This window comes from Falco peregrinus, chromosome 7, assembly GCF_023634155.1.
Source record: "Falco peregrinus isolate bFalPer1 chromosome 7, bFalPer1.pri, whole genome shotgun sequence".
In the NCBI taxonomy this organism is placed as follows: Eukaryota; Metazoa; Chordata; class Aves; order Falconiformes; family Falconidae; genus Falco; species Falco peregrinus.
This window is the reverse complement of record NC_073727.1, coordinates 90,449,699-90,468,812: the sequence shown is the minus strand read 5'-3', so window position 1 is coordinate 90,468,812 and position 19,114 is coordinate 90,449,699. Positions and strand designations below refer to the sequence as shown.

At 34.6% G+C, this 19,114-nt stretch overlaps 1 long non-coding RNA gene across 1 annotated transcript in view; it reads right to left on the bottom strand.

Annotated features, from left to right (window-relative positions):
• Window positions 1-9,377, bottom strand: part of LOC114012014 (uncharacterized) — a 101,554-nt gene extending 92,177 nt beyond the window's left edge. Inside the window, exon 1 of the long non-coding RNA XR_003554190.2 lies at window positions 9,286-9,377. This is a non-coding gene — a long non-coding RNA (uncharacterized LOC114012014). The remainder of the gene's footprint in view (window positions 1-9,285) is intronic.
• Window positions 9,378-19,114: the final 9,737 nt, after the last annotated feature.

Below are 19,114 nucleotides of genomic sequence, written 5' to 3'. Positions count from 1 at the left end.
CAGGGATTGGTTATATAGACCAATTTTATGTTGTACCACTTCACCTTTATAAGAGATTCTGAGGGTAAGTTATTTCCTAATACCTGTTCTTCAGACATCAGGCTAATAACTAATGAAATGTTGCTAAAAGAAAACAGCTAGCAGAATGCCTATGAATTTTTACTTCATTAAAAATCTTGGCATATTATTGCCTTTTAACAGATTTACTAGAAAAATTCTAATTAAAAAGTTTCAATAATGAAACTGAGGTAGAGTTTTCCCTTTCTTTATGGAACCTATCCTTCAAAAGTCGTGAATTAAACAAGCCTCTGAACAAAAGAAACAAGATTCTAGTTTATTATTACTATCAGAGAATAAAAATAAATGCAGTTCTTCATATTCAAGATACAGTACAAGGAAGTGTCTCACACAAGATCTCAGAATTTAGTTGCCCTTCATATTAATCACTCTTGAACCAAAATTATTCTTACATTATTATTTAATAGCATTTTCCTACATTCTATATATAAATTTCAGGCATTTACTTTTATTTAATGGCTTCATATTATGTAAAGTTGATATATCAATCTTTAAATTACAATACTTTTAAGGAAACCTTAATTATTATATTTGGTTTACATATATAATCAAAAATGCACTGCAAATGGTGATTCACAAAAGAAAGAAAAGGAATAATTGCATGGACTAAAATACCATACCAAAGACCTCAGATGCAATTTCCTTAAAAAGAATTTAAAAATCACAGTCTCTTGCTTTAAAATAGATAATGCTACTGTTTTGGTCTGTGAAAAAGTATGCTGTAATTAGCTAGTACTACACAGTAAAATGATTTTTCAAAGAAGTTCCAAAAGCTACTTTTTTTTTTTTTTTTTTTTAATCAGCTGAAATATGTAGATAATACGCTGGTTTGATTGCCTATAATATTTAGTCTTCATCAGCTGCAAAAAGATTTTCTGTGATTTAGCATACCTAGAATTTCAGCTAACAACATGGAGTTTCTTTGGAAGAAGGAAAACATTTTAAAATAGCAATTACCACTATAATTGCAAATAGCTGAAAGTTTTTTAATTTTTGATAGTCTGATTCTAGGCTTGATTTGCAAGATCATTTTTGATTGCATTCCTCTGTGAATCTTCTTGTTGACTTGCATGCTTTTCTTGTGTTTCTTTTTTTTATTATTACCTATAGCATTGGTAGAAACTCATCTAAAAACTGGGGAAACAGTAGGTCAAAAGAATCAGGAAGGGCGAAGGTAAAGGTGTTTGTGAGTCTTTCACATGGGTAACCCATCTTCTTTCAAAATGCCTGCAGAACATATTCCAAAGGGTTCTTCTAAGCAGATTTTATAGAGGAGTGACTTTACAAAATATTTTTAGTTGGAATGAACTCATACAAAAATATTAACAATTGTCCTAATAAATTCCTTTTAACTGCTATTCTTTATCTCATTTCACTTCAGCTGTTAAACTAAAAAACAACCAGATCACCAGATCAGTCTTCCTCCTGTCTTCTTCTAATTCAAATTAACACAGCTCTTCCTCAGGTTGAATGTTCATAGTCCTAAATGCATATGGTATGGCCATACATAACTCTTCTTTGATCAGGTTTTCAGAAAATCTGATTGCTTTGTACCATCAATTGCATTGGTGAGAACCATAGTAACGACAATCGGGAGAAGTGGGTCTGTGAAATGTTTCACACTATTTTGAAAGTACTTCTGTATCGCTAGTGCCATCCAGTTTGGAAAACCCTTTCTTACTTGATAGTACTTTATGCATTTGGTTTTTTTACTTCTCAGAGCATGTAACTACTGATGCTGCGTTGTATTGCACATGATTACACATGGAAAAATCTTCACCTATGACAGTCTTAAGTTGCTGCTTTAACACTGATACACACAATTTTAAAGAAGCCATTGAGAAAGTGTAGCTAAAATATGGATGGCTATGTGAATCATTTCCTTCCATTCATCACAATCATAAAGGATGGAATCAGTTATTAAACATAATGAGTAAAATTCATTATTAGTAAAGCAATACAACAATTTAGCAAGAACAACTGACTATTGTCAGTGTTCATAATATGGATTACAGAATAATATCAATATACATATATAATTTACACTATATTTTACAACAGTTCAGTATTTAATAACCATGAAGAGACTGAGGAAAATCGGAATGACTAAGGGCATGTCAAAGACAAAGATGAAAGTGTTTTGAGATGCATGGTCTGATGAGTCATCTCTTATGACTGGACAGATTCTAAACAAATTGCTTTCACACTCCCTTTTAAATTCTGGTTTTTTGAGCACATTCATATTTTTATATATTTGCCCTTCAGACATTACAGGATTGTCTGATGGAGTAAGAGAAATGGCATCTTCCAGAAAGTGAAGTTTCAGTGTCAATTTATTAATTATTTTCCTACTTCCTTTTGTAAAATTTCATGTGAGTGCAATTAAAAAGATGAGGAAAGTTTTTTTTTTTAATTGCCTCACCTTCAGATTTGTAGGCTGCATGTGAAGGATTGAAAATCAGTTCTTTGTTTACCCTTACCTGCAAGGACAGGAATTTCGAAATTTTTAAGTTGGTATTCACAAATTTGAACAAATAGCTCTACTCTCAGTTATATTTTATAACTGCATTTAGTATTTGTCCAAAAAAACATAACTAAGAAAAAAAAAAAGAGACTGAGAATATCCCACTTGTTCGGAAAGTAAGGCCATTATGAGCTAGATATGGTAATTATTATCTTCAGGGTTATGAAATGTACTGAGCATATGGCAATTTACATTTACTTAATTACATGTAGACTTAATTAATTGGTAGATTTACCTGTACATTTACTAACATTTTCTCTCCTTTAAAAACAAATTTTACAAAAGCATGTTAAGTGTTAGCATTAGAGCACAATAGAAATATGTTCTTTGATAGGAAAAAAATGCCAGTAGGGTGTGCTTCTTACAACTACATGTATTTCTAAAAATTCAAAGGAGCAGTTTAAGAGACCTAAATAGTTTACCAACTGGCAATGGACATTTATGGAAGGACTTTCAAGGATCAGACATTTTCTGAACTGTCACTTTTAAATGTCTGAAAATAGGTATTTTAGGATTGGGCTGGTGTAAAATGCCCGGAACATAGGCTCTTAGTGGAGTGTGCTGCCTCTCACCAATTTGTTTTGGCAGAAATAAAAGATCATTCACCAAAAGGCTGAAAAAGACTCCGCTGAATATGCCTAAAATCATAGGAGTTACATAAAAGTGGCAACCTTTCCTATAAAAATAGCTTACACATTTCTACCAATTTCATCAGTTACAACTTAATGTAATAGGACTAGCGCAGTATGTTTAAGGATTACTAACCTGGATAATTCTATACATGCTCATGAACAGATCACCACTTGCTTTTTTTTTTTTTTTTAAAAAAAGGGGGGCAGTAATAAAGTCATCTTTTTCCAGCAACATTTCCAGTGAACCCCAAATATGATTTTCTGCTGCTTTATTCATTCATGAAAAGCTTATAAACTTTACCTGAAAGCATGCTGCAGTCATACATGATTTGCCTTTTCTAGTCTCCTGTATCTATCTGGTTTTCAGTATTTTCCTCTTTTGATTTCATAATATTACATAGTCTTATTGTAGTGTATATGAATATACAGTCCCTAGTAAAATGGGGTCCAAATGACAGCGCAAGATTCATACTATATAATAAAAAGAGCAGTGACACCAGTAACACCACAGAGCCCTCAGTATGAACTCTGAATTCCTGCTTTCCCTGGAAAAGGTGCACTGTATCAACTTTAACAACGTGAGAGATGCATTCCATTAGTAAATCCTCACCATGGACAACTACATACAATTAATTCACCAACCAATTACAAAACCGGGCAATTTTCCAACTCCTTTACCTGCAGACCAAGCCAGTGACACAGTCACCTTAGCTCCTTTCACAAAGCAGATCTTTGTAACACCTCACATATGGAGTAAGGCAACTGAAATCCTGTAATTTTAATAACATCCAATCTGCCTGTCAAATCAAACTATTGTCTCAATGACAAGTAATAAAGGCAGCTTGAACACACTGTGAGTCAGGAGTAATAATTGATCTCTTAAATATTTTTTCCCATGCTATGAACCTTACGCTTCAAACAGGCGTATCCCAACTATACTTCGGAAAGCTCAGGCCCAGCCACTTCAAAGCGTGGTGATGGCAACATAGTTATGCTATAAGTAAGTCCAGTTCTTATAAGTTTCCTCAGTATTCCACACCAATGCATTTTATTAATGTGATTAAATCACGTGTTTTACAATGCAAAGTTGTAGGTGAATTTGTATTTCGGTTAGTAACAGTTTGGATGCAGATACAGTATCAAAAGGGTAGACATAACTTCGAATAATTCAAAGGGGAAATGTTCACGTCATCTTTTGACCTTCCCAAAAAACCTCCCTCTGTTTTCATCATCCCATTTTCTATGAGATGTCACAGATGTTTGCATACGCATTTTTATATGTCCATTTCAATGAAGGAAATTTATGTCTAAACTTCTGTAAAAAACTATTAGTCTTTATACGCTTTTTTCATATTTTCTTCCAGAAGCTGTTTCTTTTCCTGAAATTCTTAGGCAGTTCATAATGTGATTTATAATTTTCTTCTATAAATTATGTCTCTTCCAGACATGAATGTGAAAGACACAGAAATTAGTAATTTTTATTACAGACCTGTTTCTTTCTAATATAGGAGAAAGATACATTGTTTGCCAAAAGCCAACATTAAAAATAGTTTTAAAGGTAAGGGAAAAGCTTGCCAGCAGGTTTGTAAAAAAAAAAATAAAAATCTTCTTAGGTGAATTATTTCTTTGCTGGTCTTTAGCACAGGTTCTGAATAGTCTCCTGCATATTCACTCCTGTCCTTCCCAAACAAAACTGAGCCTGAGATCAATCATTTTTTTTAGTAGTTAAGAATAAGATGAAACTTAAAAATGCCATGAAAACAAGAGGAGTTTGTAGTGAACAGAATGTGGTGCAGCTTTCTTTAGGCAGAATTACAAATCAAATAAGAAAATATATTTTTCTACCTGAATAAAAAAAACAGACATCCACTCTCATCTCTATCACCTCTAATGTGCATTCATAAGTAAAGCAGTCAAGATTGTTCTTATGCTAAATAAAAATGTAATTTAAAGTGATAATTTATATCAGCAAGCATATTTAGATAAAATAAAAAGAAAGAGTAAGATTTACAAACCAATTGAGGCATCTGAAGTGGGACTTTGGTTGAATACTGGTATGTAAATTGAAGACATAAAAAGACATACATAAACACATAAGCTTTTATCGCTAATATTCCCATGTTGCCTAGTCTTCTGCTTATGCACATGTCTAAAACTACACCAGGCAATTCAAGGCTGAGGGTTCAACACCTAAACCTGACCGAGACTCTCAGACTAAGCAGTTCCCTGATGTATTTTCACTGGAGCGTACAAGCTTCCTTACCACGCACTGCAGAGAGAGCCTTGGCACCTGACCCGCAGGGATACTGGTTCCCACTCAAGCTCTCCACATATTAAGAGTATGCAACACGGAGAGTCACATAATGCAAGTTATTTTACAGCTCCAACTCCCTGAATAAACCCTTATGCACACATATTTAAACAACCCTAAAAGCCTTCGACACAGCAATCATGGGAGATTCTCTCTAAAATAGCAAACTGAGAGTTACAGTGTTTGCACTTCACTCATTAATACCATCCGTTAATTTGTAGATGTGTTTATTGATGTGCCATTATCAACATATCCTATATTCATAGACAATAAAAATACCATTTAGGTGTAATGGGAATGGCATATTTACAGGATATGCATTAACGATTGAGGAAAAAAAATACTATTACTGACACAATTCCCAAACACCACCTCAAAAGGCACTATCAGCTGGCATACATATGCAAACAAGTTCAAACAGATTTCACATCGCTAATACGGAACTAGTTTATCCCGCAAATACACAGTGTCCCCTGCTGTGATGAAAGGAGACATACCCAACATATTAAAGGTATGCCGAACAAAGAAAGAGATTTTAGGAAAAGACCCAATTGTTATAAAAGTACAATGCTAAAACATGCACTCCACAGCACCGATGACTACCGATCAAAGAAACACAGCCTTGATATTTAACTGCACCCTCAATTTGATATTGAAACAAAAATGTATAAGAAGAAGGAATCAGTGTCATATACTGAAAATTACATTATTTGTTGTGGAAGGCAATTATCAAAAGTTCAACAACCAGGATTTTCATAACCAGCTTCAGTCATTTCATAATATGCCAATATGCAACTTGGCTACAAGTATATACCCCCACTAGAAAAACAGAACTTCAGCTCTTTCTGCTGAATTAATGTTGATGTAAACACTAATAAACTTAACTTTGGTTAAGGAGATGTGTTGAAAGATCAGCTGATAGTGTTCATCAACCTAACATTACTAGGAAACATTTTATGGGCAGACAGAAAAAAATTATTTTAGTTTTCAAAATATCATCCTATTGAAATAATCAGAAAAAGCCCTACCTTGATTTACTCAACAAACTGAAAAATTCATATACCTATATTCAGTTAGAATACTCCAAATGCTTCTATATCGATTTTGCAACTTTTAGTATAAATTAACTAATAAAAATTACTAAAAGTTTTTTAAAGCTATTCTTCAAAAAAAACCTTTCACTTTTAAAAATTTCTTTTTTATAATTGCAAAAGTGTCAAAACATCATTTTTCAAATTAAATTAGGGATCTTCTAATACTGACCCATACTAATGCCCCTTCTAATTTCAAAGCATGAATTATTTCTATTGAAAAACAATTTTGATGGAGAACACCAAATCAAGTTCTACCACCTGCTCTTCGGAGGCTGAGAATAAATTTTAATTGTATAGCTCAATGTGTTAATACCTTTCTTTAAAAAGTTATTAATTTTCATAGAACTAATAAGCCACCAAGAGCTATCAGTAATATTTTTCAATTTAAAAAACACTTGTTCCATTCCATTATTTTTCATTTTTTATATTTCAATTTAGAAAAACATCTTGAAAAATCAGTATATTTACCACATCTGTAGAAATTCTACATGTTAATTTGTGCATACTAAACCTTTTGAAAGCATCCAGCTCAAATTTTTCAACTTATTTATAGCTGACTCTTTGCCCTTGTTTTTCCTATTCTCTGCAGCACTGTAGTCCTTTTGAAGAAAAGAGCTGAAGCTAGAGAAATATGCTCATTATCAAATACCTTAAGCATTATATATCTGAGTATCTATAAAGCATAAGAAGCCAAACGGAAACTATCCTTGAAAACAAATCAATCTAATTAATTAATTGAAGATAAGTCTCTACACAGATGTTCAAGAAGTTCAAGTAGTGAGAGGAGCATGACACATAGGGAACAGCAGCTGTCTTCTTGCTCATCTTGCTTTCTTGGGGGTTGTGTTATTGTTTCTATTCCACGTTTTCAGACTTGTGCAGTTTTGCCAGTTCTGACAGTCATATCTGATTTTTGGTTTTGCCTCAGCAAAACCATGGAAGCCCTGAGTAATCTTCTTCCCCAGTTCCCTGCAAGGGCCTGTTCCTTGCTGCCTGGTGACACCCATGGTGGTCTCCTTACCTGCGTCATGTGAGGGGTCTGCTCAGGCAGCGCTGCCTCAGCAGCTGCTCCTGCCTCCTCAGGGAAACGTCAGGAGGAGTATATTGATTCAGGTAATTCATTTTTAGGATAGTAAATTATTTTAATGGAGGAAAGATTTGTCATGATATGCATGCTCAGTCTGATTGGGGAATGGATTAAGGCCCCATTATGAAAAATAGAGTGCTTTCAAAGAAACCTTTCTTTTAAAATAGCATGATACCGTTCAGAAGGTGTGGATGACAAGGCTTTCCCTTGGCAAGAGCAATGATTTCATTACACACTATCACTAACAGCTCTGTTTTCCTATGAACAAGAAAAGGACACATTTGCAGCTTTAGAATATAACATAAACTAATTGCAGGAAGATCATGCCAGACTAAACCAATAGATTTATTTTCATAAGATAACTCATATGCTTGATGAAATATCTATCTTGATTTCAGCGAGGTATTTCATACAATGCCACATGTGAAAAGGTTAGTTAAAGTTGAAACTACATAAGCTAGCAGTGAAATTGAAAGGTAGATAAGGAATTAGCTAAAGAAGAAATGGCAGTAAGTTTTCTGAAAGGTAAAATGTCAGGCTGAGAGGTAGTTAACAACCAAGAGGCAAATTTTGGCACAAAAATTATTTATAAATTCAGAATGAAAAAATTAGAATGGAAAAGTAAATAAGTTTCTAGAAGAAAGTCCAAGAAAAGATTTCTATCAGGAAAAGCAAAAGCTTCTAAGATGGAGTCTGCTAAGCTTATGATGCTAAGACAAGAAACTTGGAGATGAAGAGGGTCCCTGTTGGTTCTGGGTTTCAAAATTTCTTACCTCTTACATCCTTTTACGAAATTCTGTTATCTTAGCCATCAGTGTACCACCACATTCTGTGTGTAGCCCGTGCTTTGTCAAGGCACATGTATCTCCTGAATTACCCTTTTTTAATTACTCAAACTATTATTCTTAGGACTTATCACTCATGACCTCTGTGATAAGGTCCCTCACCCTCAAAAGCCCATTTAAGCCATTTTCACTGAAAAAGTAATCAATGCATTTCTCTGCTACCTCTAGCTTTACTGTTGTGGCTTCTCTCATTCTTATTAGTTGCCTTGCTCAATTCTTCACCATTTCTTCCTGCTTTTCTGTTTTTTCTTAATAGTCATTAAATCTTGTTAACACTGTTTTTCTTAGCAAATATGAGGAATGCAAATAGCAACGATTCATTCTTTTGCATGCATTACCTGCCAGATTCACAGTTCAACTTTGCTTTTAGAAATTATCTTGTCTAAACCACCTATATCAATACTACAGATTTTGGAGAAACTAAATAAAACAGAATTATATTTAAGCTTTTCTCCTTTGTCCTCAACAACTTGGAAAAAAATGCACTAAAAATGTAGTGTATCATAGAATTAGGGAGTAAATATTCTGGTATTGTTCTTTCCATTTACATGTTCTGGGTTTATCTGAAGTTCATCATGCCTATTTCTGGACTTACTGTATATGGGTAAGACATGTATAATCAACCCTTAAACCAAATTTCTTTCCTTCTCTGTGTGTAGGTGTTCTGCAAGCAGCTGTTCTGCCTGTGAACTAAAAATTAAAAAATATCCTTACCTTTTAGGTGGATCTGTGATAAGCTTCGCTCTGCTGGAAATTGCTCTCATATACATCATGCACAAGCCTTACAGGCTAGGAGACCAGTACCTAATAAAAAATTCAAAGTCACTGCACGTAATAGGTAATGAAGTGCTGGTTCTAGGCAGCAGCACAGGAACTTCAGGTGTTTGCTTAATATTCACTAAGCATATTCCTAAATAGTCCATGCACATTTTTAAAAATTTCTTTCACATAATGCTGCACCTTTTTAGATACTATAAAAGACACTTGTTCATAATATCCACTAAGTAGCTGGGCCTGGGGAAAAGGTATCATTTGCACAAAAGAATTAGAAAGACATTTAGCAGAAAATGACATCTCTTTGAATACAGCATTCCAGTAAAATACTATAAGAACTTAGGCAAAGCAAGTTAATGTTTGCATTACTTATATTTCATTTGCAAAAAAGAATCTGAATTATTAATTTAAACATATTTAAGGCCTAAATAGCATAGACAGGAACACATGAACAAGTAATGATCATATACATACATTAAAAAATGTACTGTAGTTATTGAGCTTTTGAATTAGTAAAATAACATACATGAATAAAATAAAATTACTCTTGTTTTTAACTTCTTTTTTCTCTTCCTACATTACCAGAGTCACTTAGTTTTCACAGATTTTTGCCACTCGGCTTTCATATACTGTCATTTTAATGGATTTGTAGGTACAAAAAATTAAAAAGTGATGAAAGAAGTAAAATTATATAATAGGAAAACCATAGCATGAAAGAAATTGAGGTATGTTGAGATTACCAGCTCTCAAGACCAATAAAATCTTAACACATGGCTCAAAATTTTAAAATCCTTTAAATTGGTCATCCAGTTTTACAAAAATGTAAGTTGTTTTGGCTTACAAAAGAGAAAGTCCACAGAGATTTTTACATAAAATAGCTTGCTGACAAAATTATTTTAAAACATTGAAAAATAGTATGTAAAAATGTAGGCTGAATCTGTCATTCTAACTCCACCAGGACAGTCCCTTCCTTAGTAAGAAAGCTTCTAACATCAGTAAGTCTACTTAGCAGCCTGTGAACAACGTGGCAGAACATAGCCCTAAATTATCTTTAGAACCACATGTAGTGTACACCTTCTTTCTTCGTAATCCACACTACAGTGTACAGTAGAAACAGACAGGCATAATTCTGTTCCCCTCACACAAAACTCTGAGATCCAGGAACTATCTGCCTCCCCCCCAAAACACACTGGACCTTCTTGTCATTTTACTGCCTTCTTGTATAAGTAATAAATCTAATGCAACACACAAATGTGTGTCTGTGTGTGTGCATGTGGCTATATGTTTGTGTAAACCTCGAGTGGGAGAAAACACTACAGCAAAGGAACACAAGAGTGGAATTGATTTGCCTTACAAATATTCAGGCAACAGATTAACTGCTCTTAAACTCTTGGATTACTTTCCAATGTCCAATACTATTCCTTACTTCTTCCCAAGGAAGAGGAAAGAATTGCCTGTTTTTCATGAGAGGTAGGACCTTGAAAGACAGGTAATGGCCATTCTGCTGTACAATCATATTACCACAAACTGTGAAAACTTGATATTTAAGTTGAACAATAATTTCAGGGATGTGGATTTTAAAAAATGGTTATGTTCCTTCGTCTTACTATGACATCTTTCTGTGGTAAGATAAACCTGATGTATACACATGTAACATTCATACAGAAGAAATGCTATAAGGGAGAAAAACGGGAGAAAAGGCAACATCTCCATCAATAAGCAAACATGGGCCAGGCACAAGACATATACCCAAACCAGTTCAGATGCAGGTAGAGTACAATGGTAAGTGTATTTTTGCATGCCCGTTTAAATTCTGTAAGCCTCCATAAATGCAGTTATCATTACCATTGTTGCCTTATCATTCTCAGTGATTGCTCTCTTTCAGTCAAGTACAAAGGCAGGCTGAATATAAATGTTTTGTCATAAAACTGCTATTCAAACAATAAAAAGGGTTATAATAGTACTAAAAAAATCACCCCCAGGGCTGCAGCACAGACTGGTACTATGCATATTGAGGCAGCACAAAGCAGTGCTAGTCACATACTTCTACCCATAGGACCCTTCCACTGCATCTGTACTTAATATCAGCATGTTGCCAAAAGTGATCCAGGTATTATCAGGTAGTCAAGATATACAGAATATTTTGGAATCTCATTCAATAAGACGAACACAGTTTAATATTATTGCATATTTGTATTGAATTCAGCAAATATCAACAAATTTAGCTTAAGGATTCGTCTTTAATTTTTAAAAAGAAAACTGCTTCAATTATGTTTTCTGCCTTTATCCAAAAATGCTTTTGTTGATCCCAGGTCTAGCCACGTAGTGCCACCCAGGGGCCAACTGCAACATGGTTCAACACAGCCATCTTGACAAATAGCCTCAAAAAAGCATTATGCAATACATCCCAGACCGGCTTCTGCACAGGCTTGAGTATTCTTTTTAAAATGTCTTAAAGGCTTTGGTATCCTTTTTTGTAGCATAGAGACAAGAAAGGTAGGGTCAGGTCAGGCAGGGAAGGGTGAAAGAACATGTTACAAGCAAGGGACCACCAAAACAAAACAAACAAATTACTCCCATAGAGTGACAGGATGGTTATCAGATTAAAAAAATAAATAAATAAAAAAAAAAAAAAGAAAAGACAAAAAGACAAAAATACAAAAAGAAAAAAACCCCACAGGTAGAATTTAAAACAAAAGGTTTATCAGCACCAAAAGCCCACTGCCCTGGGTAAATGTGCTTCCTTGCAACAATAAAGACAAATAAAGTACTAAAAAAGGATAAAGCAGGAGATTACAGACCTAGCTGTGGTTTGATAAATGGCACTCTACTCCACTCTGCTTATTGTGTACTTCATACCTCGCTCTTGAATATGGAAGAGAATTTTATTAAAGATTTAGCCACGGTGGTGGTGGTGACTGGCTCACAGTAATTTTCCTACAAAGTAGTTTAATCTATCACAGGGCAGACAGTGCACCTTCTTACCATGTATCATATCTGTCTATTGAGTAAGTGCTATCCAAATCCAATTTCTTTTCATTTTTGGAACCTGTGATGCATATTCAAGATACATTTTCTTTTTGTCTGTGGCCTAAATTAGGTGCTCTATAAAGAAAAAAAAGAAGAAAAAAAAAGTGAAGTAATGAAAAAGGCTGGACTCTGGAGGCTACATTTCTCAGCGGGCATTTTCTTTTTACTTCCCCCCAAAAAAGATTCAGTACAGTACTAATGATGCAAAACAATGGGTACGTATGGGTGGCACCGCACTCACGACACTGCTGGTGCACAGCCATACCTCCACAACCTTGCTCCAGCTCTTACAGGTGAAACTCATAAAACCACTATATTAAAGCCTTAGCTTTCTTTAATAGTTCAATGCTTGTTTTCTGTATTTAATTAAAATAATGACCAAAATAATTGTGCTTTATTTTACTGAATTATCTGAGGCTGGAAAATCATTGGTTTAGGCAATCAAAAATAGAGCCCAAGGATTTAGAAAGTACAGAATGATTCTTTTCTTTTTGCCCAATCCAACCAAGCCTAAGATACAGCTTCTAACAATTTCTTCATTTTAACTGTAAATGACCTGTATGATTCAACAAGAATTTAAGAAACTAATTACTTCTTAATTCTGCTAATTTATCATTTCTGGTATTTCCTCCCAGACCGTGGCTTTTGGGTTAGGAACTGGGGAATTTTTCCATTTCCTTACTCATGCATGTCTACCAAGCACATTTGCCTGAGAGAAATTCAAGATGACTAATCCAAAATTGATTGTTACATATGGAGACCCCTTTTTTGGAGACTACCATTAATACAGAATATAGTAGTCCTCCCAGATCTCAGCATGAAGCACATCAAAGCATAAAATACACAGGTAGTTCAACAAACATTCCACAGGAAACTAAAGGTAATGATGGACTTTGTCCTTTGTGGTTTGTATCCTCTATGTATTAGTCTGCTCCATTCCCTTTGTTAAACCAGCATCTAAGATCAGTGTATGCATTTCAAAGTGATAATCAGAACATTTAATCCAATAACATGTTTGGATTTATGCCTGCTACGTTATGGGTGTTTATCAGATGTTAAATTTGCTGTGCCAAGGGAAAATAAACTTTATATATACGATTATTTTTTTACCTGGAGTAGCTTCGAAGGGCAATTTTGGAAATGAGAGAAGAGTCTTATCCTAGAAGAACTAGCTGATACCATAAAATCTATTCCAGCTTTGGTCCCATGGAAGAATCATTTTCAGGTTGTATCAACAAGAACTTTTCTTTCAACTTGATCTTTTTTTGAGATATGCAACAGGCTTAAACAGTTACCTCTAACATGTTTTTTCACTTGATATCTGTGATATATTTTTCTCTTGGACATTCTGTTTCTAATCTCTGTCTTCTTATCACCACATTTTTCCTTAATAATTTAAGCATCCCTATCCTAGTACCTGTAGACATAGTCCTATCCAGGTCTGAGACTTCAGCAACAGCAGAGACTACAAAGAATGGTGTTCACGTACTCAAGTACTAATGATTTTCATCAGTCTCTTCAAAATGTGTGCAGGACTAACAATTTCAGTCCATATTTCACCTTAGACAAGACCACTGACAAAACAAGTCAGGTTAGCGTACTCTCAGTTTGCTGAAAGCTTATTACTCACTAGAAGTTGTTCTAAAAGTCTTTCCTAATCAGTTCCCTGCCTCTACAAGGACAACACTTACCCTCATAGATTAATTGAAAGGATTCCTAAATTTTTCATTTTATCATGGGATTTTTTCCCTGATTTCATTACAGATCATATTTTTGTCTAGTGAACAATATACACTATGTTAACATACACTTTGAATGAAAAAGCATACAGCTTACCTGTTTCATTTTCTACTATTTCAGTTTTTCCCATAATGCTAATATTACAGAATCTCATTATTTCTTTGCTCAGATGTAAATCACTCAACGTCCTGTTTCTTCCAAGTCGACAGTTTAGTCATCTTTGACTGCGATATCCCTACTGCTTCTGTGAAGGGTATTCTCTGAGGTAGCACTCATGTAGCGATGTTCTGTGAGAGCCTGAAAATATTTTCAATGGAGCTGAAGATTGATGGAGTTTAATTCTTGCGATTTTTCCTCAAAAGGCAGGCTTCTTCTGGACTTTTTTTGTTTAGAAGTTACAGTTGTGGTGCTTCTTTTGGTCTTCTAATGCCTTTCTGCCTGATGTCTTTTTCACAGCATGGCAGATCCTCTGTTGTATCCACAGCATCAGGGCACTGCCTAGTCTCTCTGACCATCCTTCTGGTCTTTAATCTTACTTATCAAAGTAAATGACTTTTTAAATTTGGATTTGTCAGCACCATCTTTCCAAAGTTTTCTGTCCAAGGTCTCAGACCCATTTGGGTTTCAGAAAAAGGACTCAATTAGCAGCAATATTTAAATTTGTCTTTAATAACTCCCAAACACTTTTACAGTTTCATCTTTGCTTAGAAAATGCCTAGAAAAAGTATCTGGTTTATATTTATATGGAATGGAATACTTTTCAAATTCCTCTAATACAACTAGTTTTCTTAGCTGATTTAACTGAGAACTACTGAAAACATCAAGTGATTGTCATCCTATCAAAAGAAATAACACTACCACTTAACATCTTTATTCTGAGGTATCTATTTCTTGCAGTTACTTACTGGAAGTGCTGTTTGTCCTACACATCTTCAGAGAATTTGTAATGGGTAGAGGTTTAACAACGCTCTTTTTCCATCAAGGATATTTTCTCAGTTACTTGTGGTATTTTATCTCATTTTACTTGTGGTATTACATTTTCTTGAGGAAATGTTCTGATCTAGGGAGTTTGACAGGGACCTGTATTGTTATGATCTGAGTTGCAGTCGTTCTCTGCTACATACTACTAGGTACTACACACTTCACCGACAGTGCAATTTGCCATGGGCTTTCACAGCTACAGTTTCCCACAGATGGGATTAAAAACTTGTAGATAATAGCAGAGACAAGGTAACCAAAAAAAGGCATTACACAATCACTGTCAGTAAGGATGCTGTCCAGATAAGCAACAATATAAGCAAAGGTGAGCAAAACTAGACTTAAAGCTCTGATTTACATTAAATGTCATAGCACCAAGGAGGAAGGCTGCTCAGCTTCTGTGCTGGAAGGAGAAACCTAACTGAAGTGTGTCACTGATGGGGGAAAGAGGGTATTGGACATTTGAAGAAGATACTCTGAACCAAATATTTAAGACAAGAACTAAATAAATGAGCATCCTAGCTTTCACTTTAAATAGCGTGTCCATGTAATTACAAATACAAAAAAAGAAACTGAGGAGAGAATAAGAGAATAAGTTCGGGAGCATCTCAGGCCAATCCAAAAGTTTTGAAAATCTGTCACTCTGCACATGAGAAAAATGCAATTGTACATGAAAGAGATCTATCAGCTTAGATATGTGCAGAAATAACTTGCTGTAGGAACAGAAGTACAGGAATGTTGCAAGTCAGAAACACTGACAGAAAGCATGGAGAAAAAAAAATTTCAAGATACTTGTTAGGATTAGATATACTTTTTTCTCTCCATCACATTCTGAATGTTACATTCATAAGAAGTTGGGATAATATCTAACCAGGAAGAAAAAATAGTTTAAATGGAAAAATCAGAAATCGGTAATACAGTGAAGAAAACTCATACGGTACTTTAGAGTAGCTTGCAAACTGAATGATCCAAAAAACTGATTTGGCGATGCTGGTGTAGGATGAACCGTCTTATCAAGTCAGAAACACTATACCTGAAATATAAACATGAACCTGCCTCGATGTCAAATACCTTCTTGGACGATTTATAATAGAATCGCTGCCATTCCTGAGACAAATTAAAACTATATTCTTCTTTTCATTCCATACAGAGGTGGGCCTTTTTCTGCAAACACCTGTATAACCTTAGAATTTTAAGTTGCAATGGTAACCAAGCATTAAAGCAGCTATTGCACATCTGCACACCTCTGGCTGTTTATACCTTCACTGGTTTGAGACAAAACCTTGCTTCAGCCAGACTGTGGACTAATCCCTAAGGCCAGATCATTCTTTGACAAAAGTAGGAAGTATTGTCCTAGAATATTATTTCAGACTAGCTGCCATATTTTAGCAGGCAGATATTTCTAAGAATCTGGTTTTGCATCCTTTGAGATGACTAAAAGCATCTCAAGGATCTACCTATTCACCTAGTTTACCACTTAAAGATTTTGAAACCTAGGTTCCTTTTCTGAGTTTTTCATTATAGAGTATTTAGAACCTTTCTCACCTTTCTGTTTTAAACCACTGTATGGGTTTTGGTCTTGACTGTCAATCAGAACAGTACACACTCATTTTTAATAATTGGATCTGAAGAACATGTTGAATTACTTCTTACTTCACAGAGAAGAATATGAATTAGAACAAATAGAATCTATATTGCAGCAAGAAAGTAAGACTTAAGGTGAAGAGGTCTCAACATTACACATTCAGCGATCAAAGATGATATAAAATTGTTGTCTTAAAACAATCTAAAATCATCTATTAAACATTACTGCAAAATTCAGATTAAGCTTTAGAAAACCCAGTTGTACTGAAACATGGACATAAAGATACCTTTTCAACATAAAACCAAGTTTTCATCATGGCATACTTCCATACTATCATCATGTGAAATATGTGTCACAATCTCAAATAAGATTAACCTGATCTGACTATTTCATAAAGTATTTATAGGCAACAGACCAAATCCTGTAATTCTCCTAAATCAGAGCAGCTTTCCTGAAATCTTGGTAGCAGCTCGGGTACTCTACATAGACTCTACCTGAGAAACTGACCAAGGAATTTTTTTTTTTCTAAGTAAAAAAATGTATTTTTACTAATTCTGATTAATAGGATATACGCGAACATATCTTTTTAGATTGTATTGATTTTCCCACCTAAAGCAAAAAAAAAAAAAATCTGTCAGAGATCTAATCTCCATACAAGGATCAAAAGATATGCCAGATATGTCCAGATAACTGGCTTCACACTGTCTTCTCCCTTCTTAGCTGCTTCTGTCAAGTTTTATATCCTGTCACGTCCATAGCAAGCACATACTTTTTTAGCCACCCTGCAAGATTTGGTTCTCAGTCTGGATCAGAAACACGGAGTAAACCAAGCAAGACATTCAGCATGTGGCAGCTGCGCAGAGCATGCTACTTTGAGGTAGGGAGGGCCCACACTGCTCTCTAACCTGGGTACCTCAAACTTTCAGTGAATATGTGGAGCATTTAGTAACCAAAGGCTCTACATGGCTGAAGAACTAAAAAACAGTCATTAAACACCACACACAGCCATCACATTCAGATGATACTGTATAATACACACATTTGGTCTCTCTGTGTTTGGCATGCAAGTTGGACTCTTCACCATTTGAGTAAGAGCTAGGAAGAAATTTTAAAATACAAATATGTTGATGTTGCTTAGACCCTTCAAAGGTTTTTTGAGAATTTTTAACGCATATTTTTTCCCCTACAAAGGGAACATAACTCAATTACACAACAAATAAGTTCAGCTGTTACGGTTATGTATGCAGTAAACAAAAATGTAAAGAAACTTATTCCTGTTGAAAACACTAATAAAATCTAGCAGACATTCACAGATGCAGAAAAGTTCCCCAGTCCTCTTTGAGCTCATTAAGAAAGTGAATAAGGAAATTACCTCTTCTGCCTATGTATTTAATATCAGCTTTATCTAGAAACAGCACGGTTTCATTAGTATCTGTCACAACATTAGCATTATATTAGAAATGGCTTGAAGCCAATATCCCAGGTACAACAATCCCAAACCCTGGGAAAGGCCAGACACAGGTTGTACAACACAGACAGCCTTTGCATCTTATGAGTGATGGTTTACTGCTGGAAAATTTTACTTTTCTTTCTTGATCTCATCTATCTCAGACTTTTTCATACAACCTATGGCTAACAATGTATTTTTCTAGGCTAAATTACTGAAGGCATAATGATATTCAGAAAGTTAAAAAAAAAAATCACTGAATTGTATTATTGCTCAATATAAATATTTGCCCAGAAGTGTTTCTCTAATCAATATTTAAAGTGAGTCAAGGAAGTTTAATAGCTAAATCTTGCTTTCATTACATGTCATCATCTTTTATCTGATAACTTCTGAAGCTATAGACCCCTCAGAGGTTCAGAGAAAGCAAACAATTAATTTCACAAAATTTTCATAAGAAAAAAATTCTTGTTTGAAAAAATATAACAAAACTGGATTAACATTTTCATGCAGTCACGATGGCACTAACATAATGCAATAATTTCTTTAATAATGAAATACGCTTTGATCCCATTGTATGTTTCAGAAATAATTATATCCTGTCAAAGCACAAAAGAAAATGAAAATACAAATGGTTCACAAACAAAAATCATTGTAAATCATGAGCAATATATGAGTATCTATTTAGGACAAATATTGTACTTAGGGAGTGTGTGTATATACCTGTGCACATGTGCGTACAGACCTGTTGTTGTGGTGCCTACCAGAAATGTCTCCTGGTCTGGTGTTTGCTATTTCTTGCCATTGTGACAGCTCTCTGCTGAAATCCAAGTTAAATGTTTATTTGCACTACAGTTTTCAGTGTACCAATGAATAAAACATTGCTGTTTTATTTTGTAAAAAGTACTACCAAATCCTCCCATACAAACATGATATCAAACCTTTTTTGCAGCATGAGTCACTGATGAGAATGAGCATTGAAGAACTAGAGG